The sequence below is a fragment of the Rhinolophus sinicus genome, linkage group LG01 (assembly GCF_036562045.2).
Source record: "Rhinolophus sinicus isolate RSC01 linkage group LG01, ASM3656204v1, whole genome shotgun sequence".
NCBI classification, from domain to species: Eukaryota; Metazoa; Chordata; class Mammalia; order Chiroptera; family Rhinolophidae; genus Rhinolophus; species Rhinolophus sinicus.
Window position 1 is genome coordinate 123,580,767 of NC_133751.1, and position 20,472 is coordinate 123,601,238.

At 37.7% G+C, this 20,472-nt stretch overlaps 1 protein-coding gene and 1 pseudogene across 1 annotated transcript in view; both read right to left on the bottom strand.

The window, feature by feature from the left end:
- The window catches only part of LOC109433764 (nucleophosmin), a 139,044-nt pseudogene extending 134,680 nt beyond the window's left edge, over positions 1–4,364 (bottom strand).
- DPP10 (dipeptidyl peptidase like 10) overlaps positions 1–20,472 on the bottom strand; it is a 1,304,160-nt gene that overhangs the window by 1,218,983 nt on the left and 64,705 nt on the right. The gene's annotated exons all lie outside the window — the stretch shown is intronic.

Sequence of the window (20,472 nt, forward strand, 5' to 3'; positions counted from 1 at the left end):
TTCTATTAACTGGCAAATTGCACACACATACACATATGTTATAGTCTCCATTTAGAGATTCATAATATACACCAGCATTATGATGAACAATGAAAAGAATTTCTTTTCAGCAGGACTTCTCAGAGCCTTTAACCCTCTAACATTTAATAGTTCTCTTTTTCTGCTATGTCTCTCCATGTAAATGATAAGCTTGGTAAGCTTGTTGAGGGCAGGTATCACATTCATTGCGCTTTTATAACCATCACATGGCTATTTTACAATGTGTGATCAAAAGATATGGTCAATTTGTAAATTTAAAAAATGTATTACAGTAAAAAACACATTGCCATTAATCTTCCTCAAAATACTCCCCCTTGCCTTGAACACACTTATCCCATCGTTCTTGCCACTTTATGAAGCAGTTCTGGAAGTCCTTTTTCATGAGTGTCTTTACTTCATCCTCCAGCATGACAATGCTCTGTGTCACATATCACTTCTGGTATATGGCAATTTCTGTCAAATAAAAACATTACGGTGTGTCCTCATCCACCTTATTCACTGGATCTGGCACCGTGAGACTTCTGGCTCTTCCCTGAAGTCAAAATGATTCAGGACATTGAGGCAGCCACAATGATGCAACTAAAGACATGAAAGAGGACTTCCAGAACTGCTTCAGAAAGAGCAAGATGATGGGATGAGTGTATTCAAAGCCAGAGGGAGTATTTTGAGGGGGATTAATGGCAAAGTGTCTTTTACTGTAATACATTTTTAAATAATTTAAACATTAGCTGTATTGTTTGATCACACCTTGGATTCCTGCTTGCAGTCTTGCCCCTGTAATCCATTCTCCAAACACTATTAGGGTAGCCATTCACATCATAATCCACTCATGTCACTACACTGCCAAAGCACTCTGAAAACCTCCTTATGCTTAGAATGCGATAGAAGCTCTTTCCCATGACCTACATGATCTGGTCATTATCTATGGCCGAAAACCTGATGCCCTGCTCTAGGGGTCTGTAAACTAAGGCCCTGGGATCTAATCCAGTCTGATTTTACAAATGATATGTTACTGGAATTCAACCACACCCAACTTTAAGTCCTGTTTCTGCATTGGATGCAGTACCAGAGTTGAGTATTTGCCATAAAGACAGTATGGCCTACAAAGCCTAAACTATTTACTATTTGAGGCTTTGCCGAAAGCTTGTTAACCCCTGGCATACCCTTTCACTTTTGTCCTCTTCCTTTCAGCTATGGTGACTTTCTTTCCACACCTGAAACTCACCACCCTTTGCCTCAGTAATTTTGCTTCCACCATTTTTTCTGTCTAGAAGATTGCCCCCATGTTATTATATGATCGGCTTCTTCTTATTATTCAGGTCTCAACTCAAATGTCACCTCCTCAGTTACGTCCCCTAACTATCAATCTAACATGGCTCTTCTCTCAATATCCAGTTACTCCTTCTCTCATTACCATGTGATTTGTTGTTTTTTCTTCATAGCACCTATCAGGCCCTGAAATTATCTTATTTTATGTTTCCACAGTCATCACCAGTCTCCCCTAACAGACTGTATACTCCCAAAGGGGCATTCTCTATCCCTTTCACTGCTGTAGCCCCAGAATCTAGAACTATGCACAGCACATAGCAGCTACTTAATACACACTTACAGAATAAATAAATCTATGTTGGGTCTATCATATATCCTTGAGAAAATAATTCAATGGACTCAATCAGATCAGAACCATAATGACCTTTGAGACCATTTAGAACAAACTTCTCATTCTATGGATGAAGAAAATAGGGAGTAAAGCAAGGACGTGTCCAGGATGAATTCAGAACAACTCTTATCTCAGGCCCAGGATACCCTGACATCCGGCTCGTCACTGCCTTAACTGATCATCTACATGGAACTTGATTTAGAATTGCCTTTCCCAAGGATTCTGTTCATCAGTTTAGAAAGATCACAGAGCTAAGTAAAATAGTTTATTTACTGAGAATTTTTCAGATCTTTTAATGAACTGTTTTTTACAGAGAATCTACAAAAACAGAATGTTTCATACAGATCTTCCTAAACAAATTTGAACCCTTTTTCCCCATCATGAAAATCTTTCTCTGTCATTAGTGGGGTATACTCTATCCAATCTTGTTTAGCAAATATTAGAAAAGAGAAGTGATTACCAGTGTTACCATCCCCAAATCTCTTTTTACACTCCTATGGCATTCTTACAGCATCCTATAAGGATCCTATACCATCCTTAGCTCTACATTTCATCAGGAATCATGGTATATTGAAATTGCTTATTTTGAATCTGTTTCGTATACTAGACTATAAGCTCCTGGAAAGCAAGAAACATACTCAATTCACCTCTCTACCTCCAATCATTAATACTGCCAAGAATAAAAGAAAATTTAATGAGTATGTCTTGATTGTTCCCACCACAAGACTTTTGCCTTGGCCTGAAACATTTTTTCCCCAAAATAGAGAAAATGGATTTTTGACTCACTCCCTCATCTCCTTTAAATCTTGACTCAGATGTCACTTCTCAGTATAGCCCACTCTGACCACTTTATTTAAAATTGTAAACCTCTTCCCCTGAACTTTCTGATCACCCTTACTTTGTTCTATTTTCCCCCAAAGCACTTACAATATTCTAATATACTACATACAGTAATTTATGCAGTGTACTTACTCTCTACTCCTCCCCCTATAGACAGTAAGCTCCTAAAAGGTAAAGATTAATTTTCTTTCTTTCTTTCTTTCTTTTTTCAAATTAGCTGTAGTCGCTAATATATCCCTAGTACTTAGAATGGTTGAATACTAAGTGGTCAAAATAAATTTGTTGAATTAGAAAAACGAATTCATGAATTAAAGAATGAGGTCATAAGTACTAAGTTCCATCACAAGACTCATCAGAGCTAGGCCAGACTAGCTGACTAGGACACCGGCTGCAATCAAAGCAGATGCTGGGTACTCTCTTCTCATTCCAAGAAGAAACTGGAGCTCAGGCCAGCCATGTTTAAGAACAGCACTGAACAAATAAAAGTTAACAGCCCATATGGGAGAGGAGTTTGCCTTGCTTAATGACTTGTCAGCAGAGCAAGCATAGAGAGTGTTTGAAGAGATTTGAGACCTTATTTTTTGTCAACTCCCTGCTCCCAAGCCTACAGGAACCATGAGTAATATTTACCAAGGACAGCAAAAACTCTAGCCTTATTCAACCACCAGGAGGCAGAGTGACGCACTACTATGAATGGGAAAAAATAAGTTACCCTCAACTGATGTCCTCGGAAAGAAACAATTACCTTTTACCTCCTGCGGTCTTCTACTTATTCCTCAACATGGGCTCAGGGGTGGAGAGAAATTGAGGATACTGTCAACACAGGGCTTCACTGCGATTGAAAATAATAGAAATTGGCAAGAGGCTGTAAGTGATAGTTTACATTAGCTGAGTGTTTGAAACAAGATGTTGCCAAAGCTCAGAAATGACAGAAAACAGAAAACAAACAGAGGAGCTAAGTGATTCAAGTTAATTCTTATTATAAAAGAAAAAAACTGATAATGGTACAAAAATTAAAACTTTTTTTTTTTTTTTTTTAACAAGTGAATTTTAGCAATTAGTACTGTTATCAATATGCCATGGTCTTCTCAGTGCTCATCAGGTAATGGGAAAAGACAGGCAGAACTAACCTAGTCTTTGTGGAGAAAATACATTTTTATTCTATTAACTTGGGGGGGAAAAAAAAAAAAACTATTCTCTTGAGCAAAGCCATGGCTTGCTTGAATGAGGACAGGACTTTGTTTATTCAAGGTTTAAGGCATGTTTAGAGAAGTGGAGCCACAGAGAACACTAAGAAAAAACTTATCCTAACAAATGAGAGGCAGACTCCACTCGATAAAACCCATACTGTCAGGATGCTCAATTTGGGAAGTATGATGTAATTCATGAGTCAAGAGAAATAAAGTATCCATTTTTGAGAACTTCTGCAAGATGCTTTTTTAAAAACACAGATTTCCTCATGTTTATCTTAGCAGAACAAGGAAGTGTCCATTACCACTTTGCAGATGAGAAAGCTGTGGTTTGCTGACCGAGATGGATAGCACAGGGTCACACAGCTAGTAATCGGCAAAGTCAACCACAGCTGAAGTCGATTTGATGTCAACGCTCTTTTCCTCTGTGCTAAGAGATAACAGGGCCAGAAAGTGCATTCCTCAGCAACACCACGGACGCTGTGGAGGCTGAGATCCAAAGGTCTTGGTATATCAGTAAGGTAAGACTTATATAAATCCAGGTCTAAATCTCCAAACGCTTCATCCAGAATCAGCCTTGTGGAAAGGCAAGGAGGCCTTCCCCAGACAGGAGACTGTGTGAGTCTCCGAGCCATTCCTGCCAAGTAAGCAGTGTAGGTGGAAATAGATAAAGATAGCCAGAGATGCGCTCTCGCGCGCGCACATATGCGCGCGCACACACACACACACACACACACACAGCTTCTGGGTGTTAAAAATGTCACAGTGGCAAATTATTCTTTTCTTCTGTTTGCACTTACATTTTACCCCTCACAGCAAAAATAATAGAGGAATGCTTCAATGATTAAAATGAAAACCATAATTCCATCACAGAAAGCTAACGACTTACTTCTAGACTTTTTCTATAATATTTTAAATACTTTTATTACACTATACTGTCTCCTGCTGTGTTTGTTCAACATATGACATAAGTATATCTTGCCATTGAAATTCTACAAGTTTAAAATGTTTAATAATTGTATATGGAAAAAAGTTAAAATACTTTGTAAATGTAATTTTTATGTCTAAGTATTTTATATCTAGGTCATAATTTACCTAATTCCCTAAATGTTAGTCATTTAAATTATTTCCATTTTTTTCCCTGTTATAAATGACAAAGATTAATTCCTTTGACTTAAAGCTTAACAGTCTGCAATTGCTCAAATGTCTTAGTAAGGCTGTAATATAAAATCTGATGATCCATCTGTATATTGAAGGAAGGAGTTTGCCACATGTTTTCCTGGAAGCTGGTTTTAAAGGAGTGGGGTGGAGGTGAATGTGAAAGCAGAATGGCATGGTTTGCCTGGCAATTGGAGAGTGGGGCTCCCTCCAGGGGGCAGGGGGCACAGCAATGAGAGGTTGGGCTGGCAAAGGTCAGCTCGCAGTGCTGACCACCCTGACTGCACCCTCACACAAACCACTGAATGGGATATGAATGATTCAACCCCAAAAGATCTAGACCTCTTGAGTGCGTCTAGGGAATATAACGCTTATCCTGAGCTTTAGGAGAAGTGACCAGTTAGATCATCCTAATAGATGATATAGATAGATGATAGATGCTAGATAGATAGATAGACAGACAGACAGACAGACAGACAGACAGACAGATAGATAGATAGATAGATAGATAGATAGATAGGGACTGACTCAGTCTCCATCAAAAAATCACAAAACTACCAGAGAAGTTATTTTCTTAGTGTGCAAAGAACTGCATCGAGAAAATTCTGAGTTCTAATTTGAAACATTCTCAAAGAATGTATTCACCTCTTAAAGATGTAGAGGAGACACAGTATTTAAAGGACCAAAGAGATTGAGATTGGACTTAAGCTGTGAAAGCAGCTGGGAAAACCTTCCTACTATGAGGGTATGTAAGTTTCAGGAGTGTCATTCTAAAGGCAGTCTACAGATTTTTCTGATGATATGACTAAGAAGAGATTGGACAGTGCTGTTTCATGTCCAGATTTAGGGTGGGGAGGCATGTAAGGGCATATTCAGAGGTAAAAGGGAAGATTGGATGACTTTTTCACAGGCTGCTATATAACAAAGTGTTTGTGAAGCTTTTCAGTTTATACTCCTTTCCATGTAAGCCCCGATGTAATTAAAGTCAGAAATAACAAAATATAAACAATTTTAGTGTGTAATATGTGCTGACAAATGCTATTAAGGAGAGGGTTGCTACAGACAGGGAAATAGTATGACTCCGTCTGAATGTCATGCTGCTAAGGAAACTCAACATTAAGTTTTACTTTAGTTATTCCAATGAAAGGATTTCTCTCAATGATTTAAAAACCATGGCCAGTACTTCTTAAGGAATTTCCAAAATGTTTTTAATGAGGAGTTGTTAACTTCATCAAGTTTCTACAAAACATCTCAGGTATGAAATATAGATTTGCATTATTCATACTCATTGGTAACCATTTAAAATATGTACACCAATTACTGTCTTTTCTGTTGAGTTCTGACTGGATGACAACCACTTGTCTTAGATTTTTCATGACAGTTCTGATTACTTATATTCCATGCCATTGTCCTTCCAAACCATTAAATTGTCCTAGATATGTCAACATAACAGTGTCAAAACTACTCTTAGAAGATGGTTCTCCACAGTTGGAAATCCTTTGTCAGACTATATTTGATATTTTATTTAGAAAATATCATTCCATCAGTCTTACAAAACAAAAACACAAAAAACTGAATTGGTGGTATCTACTTTTAAAAGTGTGTTCCACGTTCTGTCTGCCACTCAAACTTTAGGTTTCTACTTCTATTGTGTAATTCAATATTCAAAAAATTATATATTTTGTATTGACAATGTATGGTATGCAGGTGATAATTATAAATTCTTGGAATTATCATTACCTACAAAACAGTTATAATTATCATAATAATATTACTAGCAACTTAATAGGAATAGTTACTGTTCCAAGTGATTTATCTGCTCTACATCACTGTGATTTTGATGACTAACGATAGTATTACACACTCATATGAGAGGCCTCTGTTCATTCATTCTTGCATGTAATCATTTTGCAAATATTTATTGAGAATCATCTTTGTTCCAGGCACTGTATGATGTACTGCATGTGTAATGGAGAACACAACGGCCAATGTCTCTATGCACATAGAACTTTCAGTTGGTCAGAGATGACATTGAAGCTGAAACGTGAAGGATGCGTAAGAACCAGCCAAGCAAAGAGAAAGTGGAGGGGCAAGCAAGGAGAGGGAACAGCAAGAGGAAAGATCCTGAGCAAAGGAAGCACTAGGAATATTTAACAAGTGAAAGAGAGCAAGTTTGATAAAGTAAAGTGAGTTAAGGGGAGAGTGGCCTGAGAATGGAAAGGGCCAGATTAGGCGAGGTCTATAGGCCTTATAAAATAGTTTGGGTTTTATTTTAAGGCGATGGGAAGAAAATATAAAATTTCTATCAGAGCTGTGAAATAATAAAAAATATATTTTAAAAACATCACACTGGCTGCTCTGTGGATATTAAAGACTAGAAGCAAGATCAGAGTGGTAGTCATCTCTTCTCATCAATATCTGCCTTCTTTTTATTGAAGTATAGTTGAAATACAATATTATATTAGGAACTGAAAAACAAAGAATAAACAAAACCTGAAGTTAAAAGAAGAAAGGAAATAATAAAGGTCAGAGCAAAAAAAAAAACAAAAACTGAAATAGACTAACAAAATAGAAAAGATGAATGAATCTAAGAGCTGGCTTTTTTAAAAGATAAACAAAATAGATAAATCTTAGCCAGATGCGTGAAAGGAAGAAGGGAGAAGTCTCAAATAATAAAATCAGAAAGAGAAGTTACAACCAACACCCCAAAGTATCATAAGCGATTACTGCAAACAATCACACGCCAAGAAATTGGGCAACACGGAAGAAATGTTCTCCTTCAGAAGGACAAGGAAGACAGTAACTTCCCAGCTCATTTGCACTTTGAGTATCACATGTGACTAATCTGGTTAAGGGGCCATGAAAACCAAGTGATATGAAACACTTCCAAGTAGAGAGATGGGTATGAGTTCTCTGTGTCTTCTCTCCTCTTGCCGCAGCCAAGGAGGGGTGTGTGCTCCATGAGGTATATGTACTGGAAGTTGAGACTCTCTCAGTCAGGGTCTCCACTGACTGTGAGGGGACGAGATACCGCCCACCCACCTCATCTCTTACCCACTGACCCACAGCAGACTGCAACATGAGAAAGAAGGAAATCTGTGTTATATTCATGCCACTGAGATGTCAGCACTACGTTGTTAGCTCCAGCTGGCCTACCTCATCCTGGCTAAAACATGAGGATAAAAGCCCTCAGTTTGGTCGGTGTGAGGGACAATAAAGTAACAGATATGTAAGTGCATAGCACAGTAGCAAGGACATAGTGGATACTGAGAAAATGATAGCTAGAAACCATTATTGGCTGTTTTGATTCTAGTCTCAACTTTGTTATTAACTTGCTCTCTGGACTTCCAGTGACCCCTTCGGCTCTCCTAGTATCATTTCCCTCTCTACTGAATGAGGGGTTTTTACTGGATCTCCAAAACTCTGACAACCTAAGATTCTAAGCTGATGGGATAAAGAACACAGTGGAGTTTGTAGTAGCGAGAAAAGCTGGACAACACATCACCTTCCTCTTCTTTCATTAAGCAGAATAAGCAGATTCTTTGGATACCAGGTGAATAGATAAATGGCCCAAGGAGCCAGGCTATTAATATTCCCTTACATTCTTCTTTGCATAAAGAAACAAGTGAAACAATTCAGAATTCTTCAGAGGCCACCAAACGAAACCTTGGTTTCTCTCTGGAGATTTAAAGCCCAGCAGATAACCTGGGGAAAGAAAGACACCAATTCTTCTAGCTAAAATGGCCACTGGGTCAATAAACTACTGTGAAGGAATTTCCCACTTTGCATTCCTGTCCTCTTCTGGGAACTGCCAGGTAAATCTGAACATGTCCAGAGCCGCTGATTCAGACTTCTAAATTAGAGGGAGGTTTGGGCTTCCTTCATGGCCTCGGCATTTCTGTGTGTAGGTAGTGCATTTAATCCATTTACATGACATCATGTCTCAGAAAATCTAGGCTCTGGCTCCAAAGCTGCCACTACCTAGCCCTGTGATTCTGGATAAATACCTCTACATCCTCTATAGCTTAGGATACTCATGTGTAACATAGTGATAGTAATACCCACCTGATGTACCTCCTGGGGTTGTCATAATGATCAAATGAGATGTAATAGAAGTGAATGTCCTTTGAAAAGCATATGCTGCCCCACAGATGCATTTGTGAATCACTGATGCATTGTTGTTATTACGGCTATTATGATCTTTCCTGCTCCAAGATGATTCATCTCTAGGGATCTTCCCTGTGCACATCAGAGACAAAAAAAAAAAAAGTCTCCTTCTCCCTTCTCTGTTTGATTCATGGTGTTGACTGTAATGAGAGTTTGACAACTTGAAAATGTAAACAACCTATTTCCACTGAGATGATTTTCCTTACACGGAAAGGAATAACTCTTTTTGTTTTACTTTTCTTTTTTTCTTTCTGAATGCACATGAATTTCTGTCCTCCTGAGATATCTTAACTGCTTTATCTCTATAATCAGCTTACCTTCCTAGGTGCTTGCTATTTTCTAAATAAACTTACTAAAGTAAATATATATTCCTCAGATCTCATGGGAGTCTAGTCTATTGCTTTTACCCAACTCTCATCCCCAGGGGCACTGGTTGAAAGTTTGAAAAAGTAAAAGTAATTGGAGACAATGGTGTATAACACAGGCACACACCTAAGACATGCCATGAGGTCAATTAGGGGGTGAGAGGGAGCGGACACCTGTCCTTTGTAGTGTGCCTTTGTCTACTAGTCTAATCAGAACTCTGAACCCCCTTACCTTAGGCACTTTCGATCTTTGGGGTCATAAGACTTTTCTGCCATCCAGAGTCCTGTCCAGTAATGCAACTATTTGGGGGAGTGCATTTTAAATTATTAGTTAAACCTTGAGTAGACTTGTTGAAAGCTTGCTGAGAGCAAGCTTTAACGAAGAGACACTAGAAAAGGGTGTGTATATGTATACAGGCAGGGGAAGAGGGGATTATAAGGAAGATAGAAATTCTAGAATTATAGAGATCTAAACTAACTATAAAAGTTATGTAATTTCAGCCAAAAATAGTTAGGACCAGATCAATTTTATTTCAATCCCAAGCCAGCGAGTAAATTTTAAATCAAAATGGCTTCAGTAATTATGGAAGTAGGTAAAATATCCCCCTAAGGGGAAAAAAAAATCATCTGTTGGCAGCCCTCAGTTCCAATATTACTATAGCAGAAAACATTCTCTTATGTGTCAGACATTTTGCAGGACAAGCGGGATACAAAAGTAGGGCAGTTCTAACAGAGCATAGAAGTTCAGGCACTTCATGTCAATACAGGTTGATAGGATGTGATGGCAGAGCCCAGCTTTGGGAGGATTGGTGAGAGATTCCTCAAGGGACTCAAAGTGGTCTTCAAGGATGTCTCTAGATGAGAAAGGGCAAGAAGTGTGCTCCAAGCAGAGGAGCAGCACTTAGAAAGTCACAACAGCATGAAATTGATTGGTGTCTGTCATGGAAATATACGAATGCATGTCTTATTTGAAGTTCCACATGCCAGGAAAGCCATAGTGAAAAATAAGGTTGCAGAGACTTGTGGGGGACTTTATTAAAATAATAAGGGTTCATTTGATGGTTTTACAAAAGAAAGTGACACCGCCATATTTGCATTGGACAAAATTCAGTCTGGCAGAAAGGAAGTGGATGGATTTGAGGGGTATGCAGCAGGGAAAACACAAAAGGAACTAATAAAGTGAATTTGTACATTGGGACCCATGAAATGGAGACCACCCCAGTGACCCAGTACAACTCACAAATCTAAACCAAACTTAGGCTGCAGTTGTGGGAAATACCTCACTGTCAAGGAAACCTAACATATACCAGTCACAACCCTCCAACTCAGCTTTAGCTAGTTTATCTTACTTTGGAAAATAGAAGCTGCTAGCCTTATGAAGAAGTCTCTGACCTCCCAGCCAATCATATCCTCTTTCATGTTGCCTCTACTAACATTCTATAAAACTCACTCTTTCCCAAAATCCCTCAGGAAGAGGGCACCACTGCTTGTGAGGCAAAGTCCTCCCTCAACCTATGAATATGAAATATGTTACTAAGTTGCTTTAGTACTGTCAGTTGACAGAACAAAAGCAGGAGATAATCATGAAGTCAAATCATCCAAATTCAGACAACGATTAGATGGAGGAGTGGTAACATTGGTGGTGATTAAAGACAATTCCCTGGTTTAATAATTCTTTTAACATTAAAGAAAGAATAAGTATATGGGTTGGGGGTACAGTAGGATTTATTAGAGAATATTTTTATTCATCTATATTATATCCTAGTGTTAGTCTAAGAGGGAAACTTCTGAAATTTGAAGGAAATTAAGAGGTAGACGGGTGACTGGCTTTCCCCAACTTAGCTAATTACCATTTTTACCTACCGTGTTTCCTGAAAATAAGACCTAGCCAGACAATCAGTTCTAATGCATCTTTTGGAGCAAAAATTAATATAAGACCCAGTATTGTATTGTATTGTATTGTATTGTATTGTATTGTATTGTATTGCATTGCATTGCATTGCATTGCATTGCATTGTATTGTATTGTATTATACGTGGTCTTACATTATAGTAAAATAAAACTGGGTCTTATGCTCTAGGAGAAAGACTCATAGAGTGTTTTCTACAAAAATTAGCAAACACAACAAGGAACTAATAAAATGAATTTCTCCTACATAGGAGGTTCTCCTACATAGGAGCTAAAACTTGATAAACTACCAAGGACATATTCTTAATCATAAACAGGCAATTAGGTTTACCAGACATCAGAGGTAGAGGAATGCATCTAAGTTAGAGAAGACCCTCTAACGTGAAATACAGATACCAAAGTGACAAACATAATAAAAGCAATTTGGAGGAAATAGAGACCATGACAAAAGAAGAAGAAAAAGGAAGAAAAGAATTATTCATAGTCTCAGAAAAAATAAAGCAGACATAAAAAAGGGCACAGCGAAATACATAAGAAAACAGAATCATATAATTTTAAAAAGAGTTTTTTGAAATTCAAAATATAAACAGAGAAATGAAATAAAAATCCTAATAAAAGAGTTATAAGATAAAGTTAAGGGACTATGCTAGAAAGTAGAGCAAAATAAAAGATATAAAACAGAAAAGTGGAAAACTATTTAACTACATGCAAATAATAGATACTCTAGAAATAGGGATAACAGAAAAGAGAGAGAGAAAATCATCAATAAAATAATTCAAAAAAGTTTCCTAAAAATGGATTTTTTATTTTTTATTTTTTAGATTTAAAGGGCCTAGTGAGGAAGGGACACACCTGGAGTGCAGGCTGAGGTGTGAGGTAACAAGGGAGACTGCGCCACTGGGCAAGACATGTACTACATAAGTCTACTCTACCAAGACCAGGAGACATAGCAGATCTATTGAATGCATAGAAATGGACACAGGGAGTCAGCCAAAATGAGGAGACAAAGAAACATGTCCTAAATGAAAGAACAGAATGAAATTTCAGAAAAAGGACTGAATAAAATGGAGGCAAGCAATATATCAGATGCAGAGTTCAAAACATTCGTTATAAGGATGCTCAATGAACTTAGGGGAAGAATAAATGAACTTAGTGAGAAATTTAACAAAGAGATGGGAAACATAAAAGTGGAGATAGAAAATATAAAAAAAGAACAAGTCAGAAATGAAGAATGCAATCACTGAAATGAAGAATACATTAGAGGGAATCAACCGCAGATTATACAAAGGATAGGATTAAATCAGCAATTTGAAAGACAAGGTAGTGAAAAACACCTAATCAAAAGAGCAAAAAGAAAAAACAATTTTAAAAAATGAGGACAGTTTAAGGGACCTCTGAGACAACATTAAGTGTAACAACATTTGCATCATAAGGATAGCAGAATGAGAAGAGAGAGAGCAAGAAATTGAAAACGTATGAAGAAATAATGACTGAAAACTTCCCTAACCTGGTGAAGAAAATAGGCATACAAGCCCAGAAAGCACAAAGAATCCCAAATAAGATGAACCCAAACAGGACCACACCAAAACACATCATAATTAAAATGCAAAAACTTAAAGACAAAGAGAGAATCTTAAAAGCAGCAAGATAAAAGCAGTTAGTTACTTACAAGGGAGCTCCCATAAGATGGTTAGCTGATTTCTCAACAGAAACTTTGCAGACCAGAAGGGATTGGCAAGACATATTTAAAGTGATGAAAAGAAACGACCTACAACCAAGATTACCCTACCCAACAAAGCTATCATTTAGAATCGAAGGATAGATAAAGAGTTTCCCAGACAAGAAAAAGCTGAAGGTGTTCTTCACCACCAAACCAATATTACAAGGAATGTTAAAGGGACTTCTTGAAGAAGAAGAAGGAGGAGGAAAAAGAAAAGGAGGAGGAGGAAGGGTAAAAGATTTAAAAAATATGAATAATAAAATGGCAATAACTACATACCTATCAATAATTATTTTCAACATAAATGTATTAAATGCTCCAATCAGAAGACAGAGGGTGGCTGAATGGATAAAAAAACAAGACCATTACATATGCTGCCTACAAGAGATCCATTTTAGATAGAAAGACACACACACATTGAAAATAAAGGGATGGAAAAAGGCATTTTATGCAAAGGGAAATAAAAGAAAATAGTTGGGGTAGCAGTACTGACTTCAGACAAAATAGACTTTGAAACAAGAATCAAAGAAAGACCCAGAAATTCCATTTTTAGGTATTTATCCAAGGAAACCCAAAACACTAATTAGAAAAGACATATGCATCCCTATGTTATTGCAGCACTATCTACAATAGCCAAGATATAGAAGTGTCCATCAACAGACAACTGTATAAAGAAGATGTGGTACATAAATCCAATGGAATATTACTTAGCTATAATAAAGAATGAAACCTTGCTATTTGCAACAACATGGATGGACCTAGAGGATATTATGCTAAGTGTAATAAGTCAGAGAAAGAAAGACCAATACCATATGATTTCACTTATATGTGGAATCTGAAAAACAAAATAAACAAATAAAACAGAAACAAACTTTTACATACAGAGAACATTTTGATGGTTGCCAGATGGCAGGGGGTGGGTGAAAGCTGGGGACTAGATTAAGATGTGCAAATTGCCAGTTATTAAAATAGTCATGGGATGCAAAATACAGCATACGGAATAGAGACAATAATATTGCAATAATTATGTACGGCATCAGGTGAGTATTATCCTTATCGAAGTGATCACTTCAGAGTTATATAAATATCTAATCACTATGTTGTACAACTAAAACTAATAATATTGTATGTCAACTGTAAATAAAAAATAAAACATTATTTAAAAATAGTAAAATAAATTAAAAACAATAAAGTGTCTAGTGAGTGTCCAGCACCATGGAATAAAAAAATTATATAACCTTCAAAAGTGGGAAAAAGAATAGACTTACAGAAAGGATAGAGAATTGAGATGTTTCAGACTTCTTAACAATAACCCTGGAAGCAAGCGACATTGGAAAAATGTCTTTAACATTCAGAAGGAAAGTTATTTCTAATCTAAAATCTATACCCAGGTAAAGTGGCAATTAATATGATGGTATATAAAGATACTTTCAAACATGCAAGCTTAAAAACTGTACTTCCCTCTCACCCTTTCTCAAGAAGTTACTGGAGTATGAGTTCTATTTTTCAGAGAGTGAGACAGAGAGGGAGACAGAAAAACAAAAAAGAAGACAACATAAGCCATAAGTGAATGCTTCTGGAATAGATATTCACATAATGAAAAATATAGATTGAATAATATAGATTCCCCAGTAGCTCTCACTGGACATCAGTGGTATTCTTACTATATATTTAAAATTGATGAGCCAAAAGAATATTTTTCTTGTTTTGCTGAGTCTACAAAACTTAAGAATTAATACTATAATTATGCACTTAATTTTTTTTTTTTTCTTACTATCTTTTTGAGACAGAGAACTTCCACAGATGCTTCAGCTCTGATCATTATATGAAAGTGATGAGCTGAGGTCAGCAGAGTGACTTGGAAGAAACCCTGGAGGGAATTTTAGTAGTTGAGTTATTGGTTTGTGCTCTGAGGTTTTATTGTGGATTCTCATGAAAAATGGAATTCAACACTGGCCATGGACCTGAGAGCAGCTCAATGTTTTTGAATGAGCCCTCTTTCCCTGACTGTGGGCTATGTCTATTCCCAAACTCCTCAAGTCAGTTTTCAGTTTAACTCACAACAGACTATTTAGATAATAATCACAGAAGGCTACTTTCACTTTGTTGCTGCCTCATTCAAATGTTCTTTATTTTTGTTTTTGTTTTCCAGGTTGGCTTTAGCTAGTGATATTTTTTTAAACAGTATTCATTTAATTAATATTTATAAAACAACAATCATGCATGAACTGTGCAAAGTGCTACAGAAAATGATGGAAAACAACGTATGGAACACTCCCCACACACACTAAAACTTATTTCATACCAATAAAACACTTGCACTAACATATAATTATACTCCATAGTAAGTGCATGGAAGCAAACATATAAATCTACATCCTAAATGTGTCCTATAACATAGTAACTGGGTAATCAAATTCCTGTGGCAAGAGGGGAATGAAGTTTCAAGAAGAGCTTCCCAAGAGAAGGAAACATTTCATGTAAAATTTCAGGCTAGGAATGGAAGAGGGCGAGAAAAGAGAGAGGAAGTTCTGAAGAGAGGAGAGAATTCAGGAAGACATTCAAAGCGGGAGACCAAGTGGCAATTTCAAGGAACTGAAAAGAGCAGCGTAGTTGGAGCCCAATGAGTGAGATGAATTGCCAACGGAGACACAGGGAGGGCCCAGCTCATATAGGCTGTAGGTCACCTGAGAGTTATTTCTCTCCTTTCTTAAGAGCAACATGAAGTCTTTGAAGAGTTTTAATCAGGGAAATGATTTAGTTAATTTGCACTTAAAATGTCACTCTGACTGTAATATGGAGAAAGTCTGAAGCGGGAAAAGCAAGTGTGAGGGAAAGAGTGGATCACTCAGTGTTCTGTGAGAAAACGGGTGGCTCACTCCATGAGGTGTGCCTGAAGTAAAGGTGGCAAAGGGGTCATTTACCCTGACAGGAACAAAATTAAGGAGCAAAAATGTACATCAAGCCACTGGGACCCCTAAGCCTGGAAAGACAAAGGACACAGAAGGTTATCAGAGCCTGGTAAGGGTCAGAGGAGAAGAAGTGGAACCAGCTGGCAGAGCATGGGTGGACATATATAGTTTAATCTCTCCCCTTCCTAAAGCCACTCTTTTGCCACTGCCTCCCCAGCCAGACCCACCTAAAAGGCATAGGTCAAAGTCAAAGCACAGCATGGCAGGTAAGGGCCAAGAATAAATATAGACGGAAGGTTGCAAACAAAGAATAGCAAGTTCAAATGGTTAGAAGTTTTCTACAGTTTTTCACATTTAAAGATGGACAGAAGTGAATGGATTGGAGAGATATTTAGGAGGCAAAGCCAATTGGCTTTGGTGAGAAAGAAGGAGGAGGACAAGGATTTCTCCTTGGATTCTGCAGTGATGATGCAATGAGACAGCTATCGATACTCTTCACAAAACTAACAAATCCTAGAAGAGTAACGGGAGAGTGTGTTGGTGTTAAGAGGTGAGTTCGGCTCTGGACATGATGAATTCTAAGTGTATCTGAGACCATCTAGGGTGGTTGAATAACTAAGCTGAATACCTTTCCGTAATCTCAAATGCATAGGGACCATCAACCTACAGTGAGCTCCATGGGTACAGCCCTAAATTATGACCAGCCATTCCACAAATCCAGGCCATCAGCTACAAAAGGTGCTGGTGGAGAGAACATGGATATATGGGGTCTCACAATTAAGTTCCCGAACTCATCCAAGAAAAAGTGCTACGTACTTCATTGCTGAATATCACTATGGTCACCTTCAAAGTACTCCCCTTGGGAAGCTATGCACTGACACCAGCGCCTAGTACACCCTTCAAAGCAATTTTGGAACTTTTTTTTTACTGGAACGGCCATCAGAACTGCTGTCATATTACCCTGGATGTCTTGAATGTCATCAAAATGTCTTCCTTTCAATATTTCCTCTATCTTCAGGTAAAGAAAGAAGTCATTGGGGGCCAGATCAGGTGAGTAGGGAGGGTGTTCCAATACAGTTATTTGTTTACTGGCTAAAAACTCCCTTACAGACAGTGCCATGTGAGCTGGTGCAGTGTCGTGATGCAAGAACCATGAATTGTTGGCGAAAAGTTCAGGTCTAACTTTTTCATGCAGCCTTTTCAGCATGTCCAAATAGTAACTGTTAACTGTTTGGTTAACTGTTTGTCCAGTTGGTACCAATTCAGAATGAATAATCCCTCTGATATCAAAAAAAAGGGAGCAATATCACAGCAACAAGTTTGTGAACTTAATTGTCAGACTTTGTATTAGAGCTGACCCTCATCCTAGAGTTTGAATTGAGCATCCAGCCAGGGCTAGGCAGTGCATCCTCACCTGAGACCAGGGAAAGAGTAGCTAGACCCTACACCCATAGTACTCTCACAAAGTAATTCAAAGTTGATTTTTTTTAAGGTACTATGTGTGAGGACACAGTCCCAAGCACTTCTGACTGATTATTGATCATTAAAAGTAATCTCCTAGGGCAGCTGGTTAGCTCAGTTGGTTAGAGCGCAGTGCTCTTAACAACAACATTGCCGGTTCGATCCCCACATGGGCCACTATGAGCTGCGCCCTCCACAACTATACTGAAACAACTACTTGACTTGGAGATGAGGGGTCTTGGAAAAACACACTTAAATAAATAGAAGTTAAAAAAGAAAACTGTAATCTCCCATTGCCTGTGAAATTCACTGGCTTGTGTTTTCACAAGATCACAGTGGCACCCAGACTGAACTGGTGTCTCCTCTGTAGCCACTTGTCTGTAGTGCCGGTGCTTGTGGTATGTTTGGGAGGTGGCTAGTCTATCACCCATGCTCTGGGATGAGATGAGTGATGATGCTGGATGTGCTCCTACTTTCTCAGGTTCATCTTCAGAGAAGTTCCTGATATAACCCCTCTTTGCATCCAAGACTCCATTTTCCATTTCTAAGCCTTACCTCTTTGCTGTTTGTTGGTCCTCTAACAAGGACACCCTGTGTAAGTCCAGAATTTCTGCTAGTATCTTTCGAATTCCTCCAGCCCCAGAATCAAACACCCTTGTTTCTCTATGTGGCGTCATGTGAGCATCATAAAGCCTGATGCACTAACTTCTTGCTCATAATTCAGAGACTAAATTAATGCATAATTTCCATAACTGAGAAAACAAGAAAAAATCACACTGCATAGTAGTCCCCTTCCCCCCTACATTTTCATTAAGCCAATACAGGACATTAGTGAAATTTCCCATTTGAATGGGGATTCTGATAAAAGGTAGATTGGTGGAACATGATAGGTCACTCACTGGCTGCAAACCATTAGGATTCTGGGCTTTAGGAAGCTTGACGATGATGATGATGATGATGATGATGATGATGATGATGATTGACAGAAAAGGAGCATAATTGAAAATTTACCTGGTTGAAAAGCAATGTTTCCACAATTTAGTGACCCCACATTTTACACACAGTTGGTCATAGGGTAGACAATCAATAAATTCTTGTCTAAAGATTGATCTCATAATTGTGACTAGACCTCATTCTACGTGGTGAGAACTGTGACAGAGGTGATCACAGAGTCCCAGGAAGCCCTGAGAAGGTCTCCAAACCAGGAGAAAGAGAAGCATAGATCTTGGACCATCTCCCAGAGTAAACATTTTAAAAGGTGGGCAAATAACATGACATCAAAGGAGTAGTGTTATAGGAAAAGTGAAGAGTTATGGAAAACTAACTGTAATGGCATAACTGGAAATAATATCTATCCATCTCTGAGACATACAGACACAGAAAACTGTTTTCCATGGGATATCTTGTACTTTTACCATACTTGCACTGATTTTCTTCCCAACTTTAGGAATCCAAGCAGAGATTGTGAAATGGAAACAAGATCATATAAAAATACCCAGAGAATCTACCCCCTTGACTATTATTGAATACACTCTCCCACAATTGCCAATGAAAAAAGGAAAGGAGTCAAGCGAGGAGCCCGTATTTTCTGGTTGACCAATGTAAACGACCTCTGCTTTGGTGATTTTTAAGAAGCAATATAACTGATGTTAGGAATGCAACTGAAGACATATTAAGTCAACTATTCCAATGGCTGGCACACCAACCAGTGCCCCAGAAATGATGAATAAGTATTGCTCACAATCAGATTACTATCACAGGTTGCCAAAGAGCATTTCTCTCAAGCAATAAAATATGACTTTGTTTTCAGTGTCAGACATGATTAAGTTAAACATGTGAAGATCCCTAACCTTATTGATTTCTTTGTATTATGCTCATATTTCTCATGTTTTTCAGCACCTTATTCATGCTTAAAATAGAAGGAGGCATTTGAAAGACAGCTACTGTTTAGAATCAAAGAGAATATGGTCAAGGAGACATCGAGCTATGCTTCGTGGTAAAGGTATAGATGTTAGATGCTAACGAGTAATAGACTAATGATTTTGCCTTTTCTCACATTTGACTATTTGCTAAATAAAAACAGTTCCATGTAAGATGAACATAAAATCATACAGCTGTAATAGACATGAGAAAGAGATTAGTTATTTTCCTTCATTTTACAGATGAGAAATGCAAGTTCAATGTAATGACATGCCTTGTCCAAAAATAATATAGTAAGTGATAACTCAAAACTGGAATCTAAACTACTTTATTCTGAAACTAGGTGTCTTTCACCCCGCATTGTAAAATCTTTAAGCCTCAGTTTCCTCATCTGTAAAATGTACCTCATAGGATTGTTGTTGGAATTGAATGATCATAATACATGTATTAACACAATGCTTTTCATGTAATACCCAATAAATAGTAGCTGTTATTATTGCATTATACTCTTAACACATGCTTTTTTCTTCAACATTTTTATGAGGAGCTGGCTTCTGTAAAGTAAGCAATCAAATGTATAGTGTGACTCAATTATGCTAAAAAGGGTCTCTTTACCAAAACGTATTTTCCACTAAGATACCTAAAATCCCTCCCTGAAAGGGATTTGTCTTAGGGTTAAGCATCGCTCTCTTTCTGAAATACAGCTTTACAATGGGAACCTGCTGGAATTAATGTGATAATATCTGCATGTATGTATTTAACAGATTTTTTTTTTTCTAGTAAAGTAGGGAGCAAGACAGGATAAAGTTTCTAGAGACCTAGAAAGCAAGTTGAATTTTTAAGGAACAATTCAAAAGGGGGAGGGGGAGGTAGTGCTAATACACCAGCCAACCTCCCCCACAGGCTAGGGACACTGCTCCTTCCCAGCTGACTATGCTGAATCCCACATCTCACTCGTGCTTGGCCCTCATCACATCACAAATGAGGTGATGGTCAATTTTGGAAGGCCACATCTTTTTAAAGACTTATCTGCTTTTCCTTTCAAGGTGATATATATCTTTTCATTTATTCATTAGACATCTTTTTTCAAATAGTTTACATTCACTTTAATCTTAAAGTATGAAGAATATAT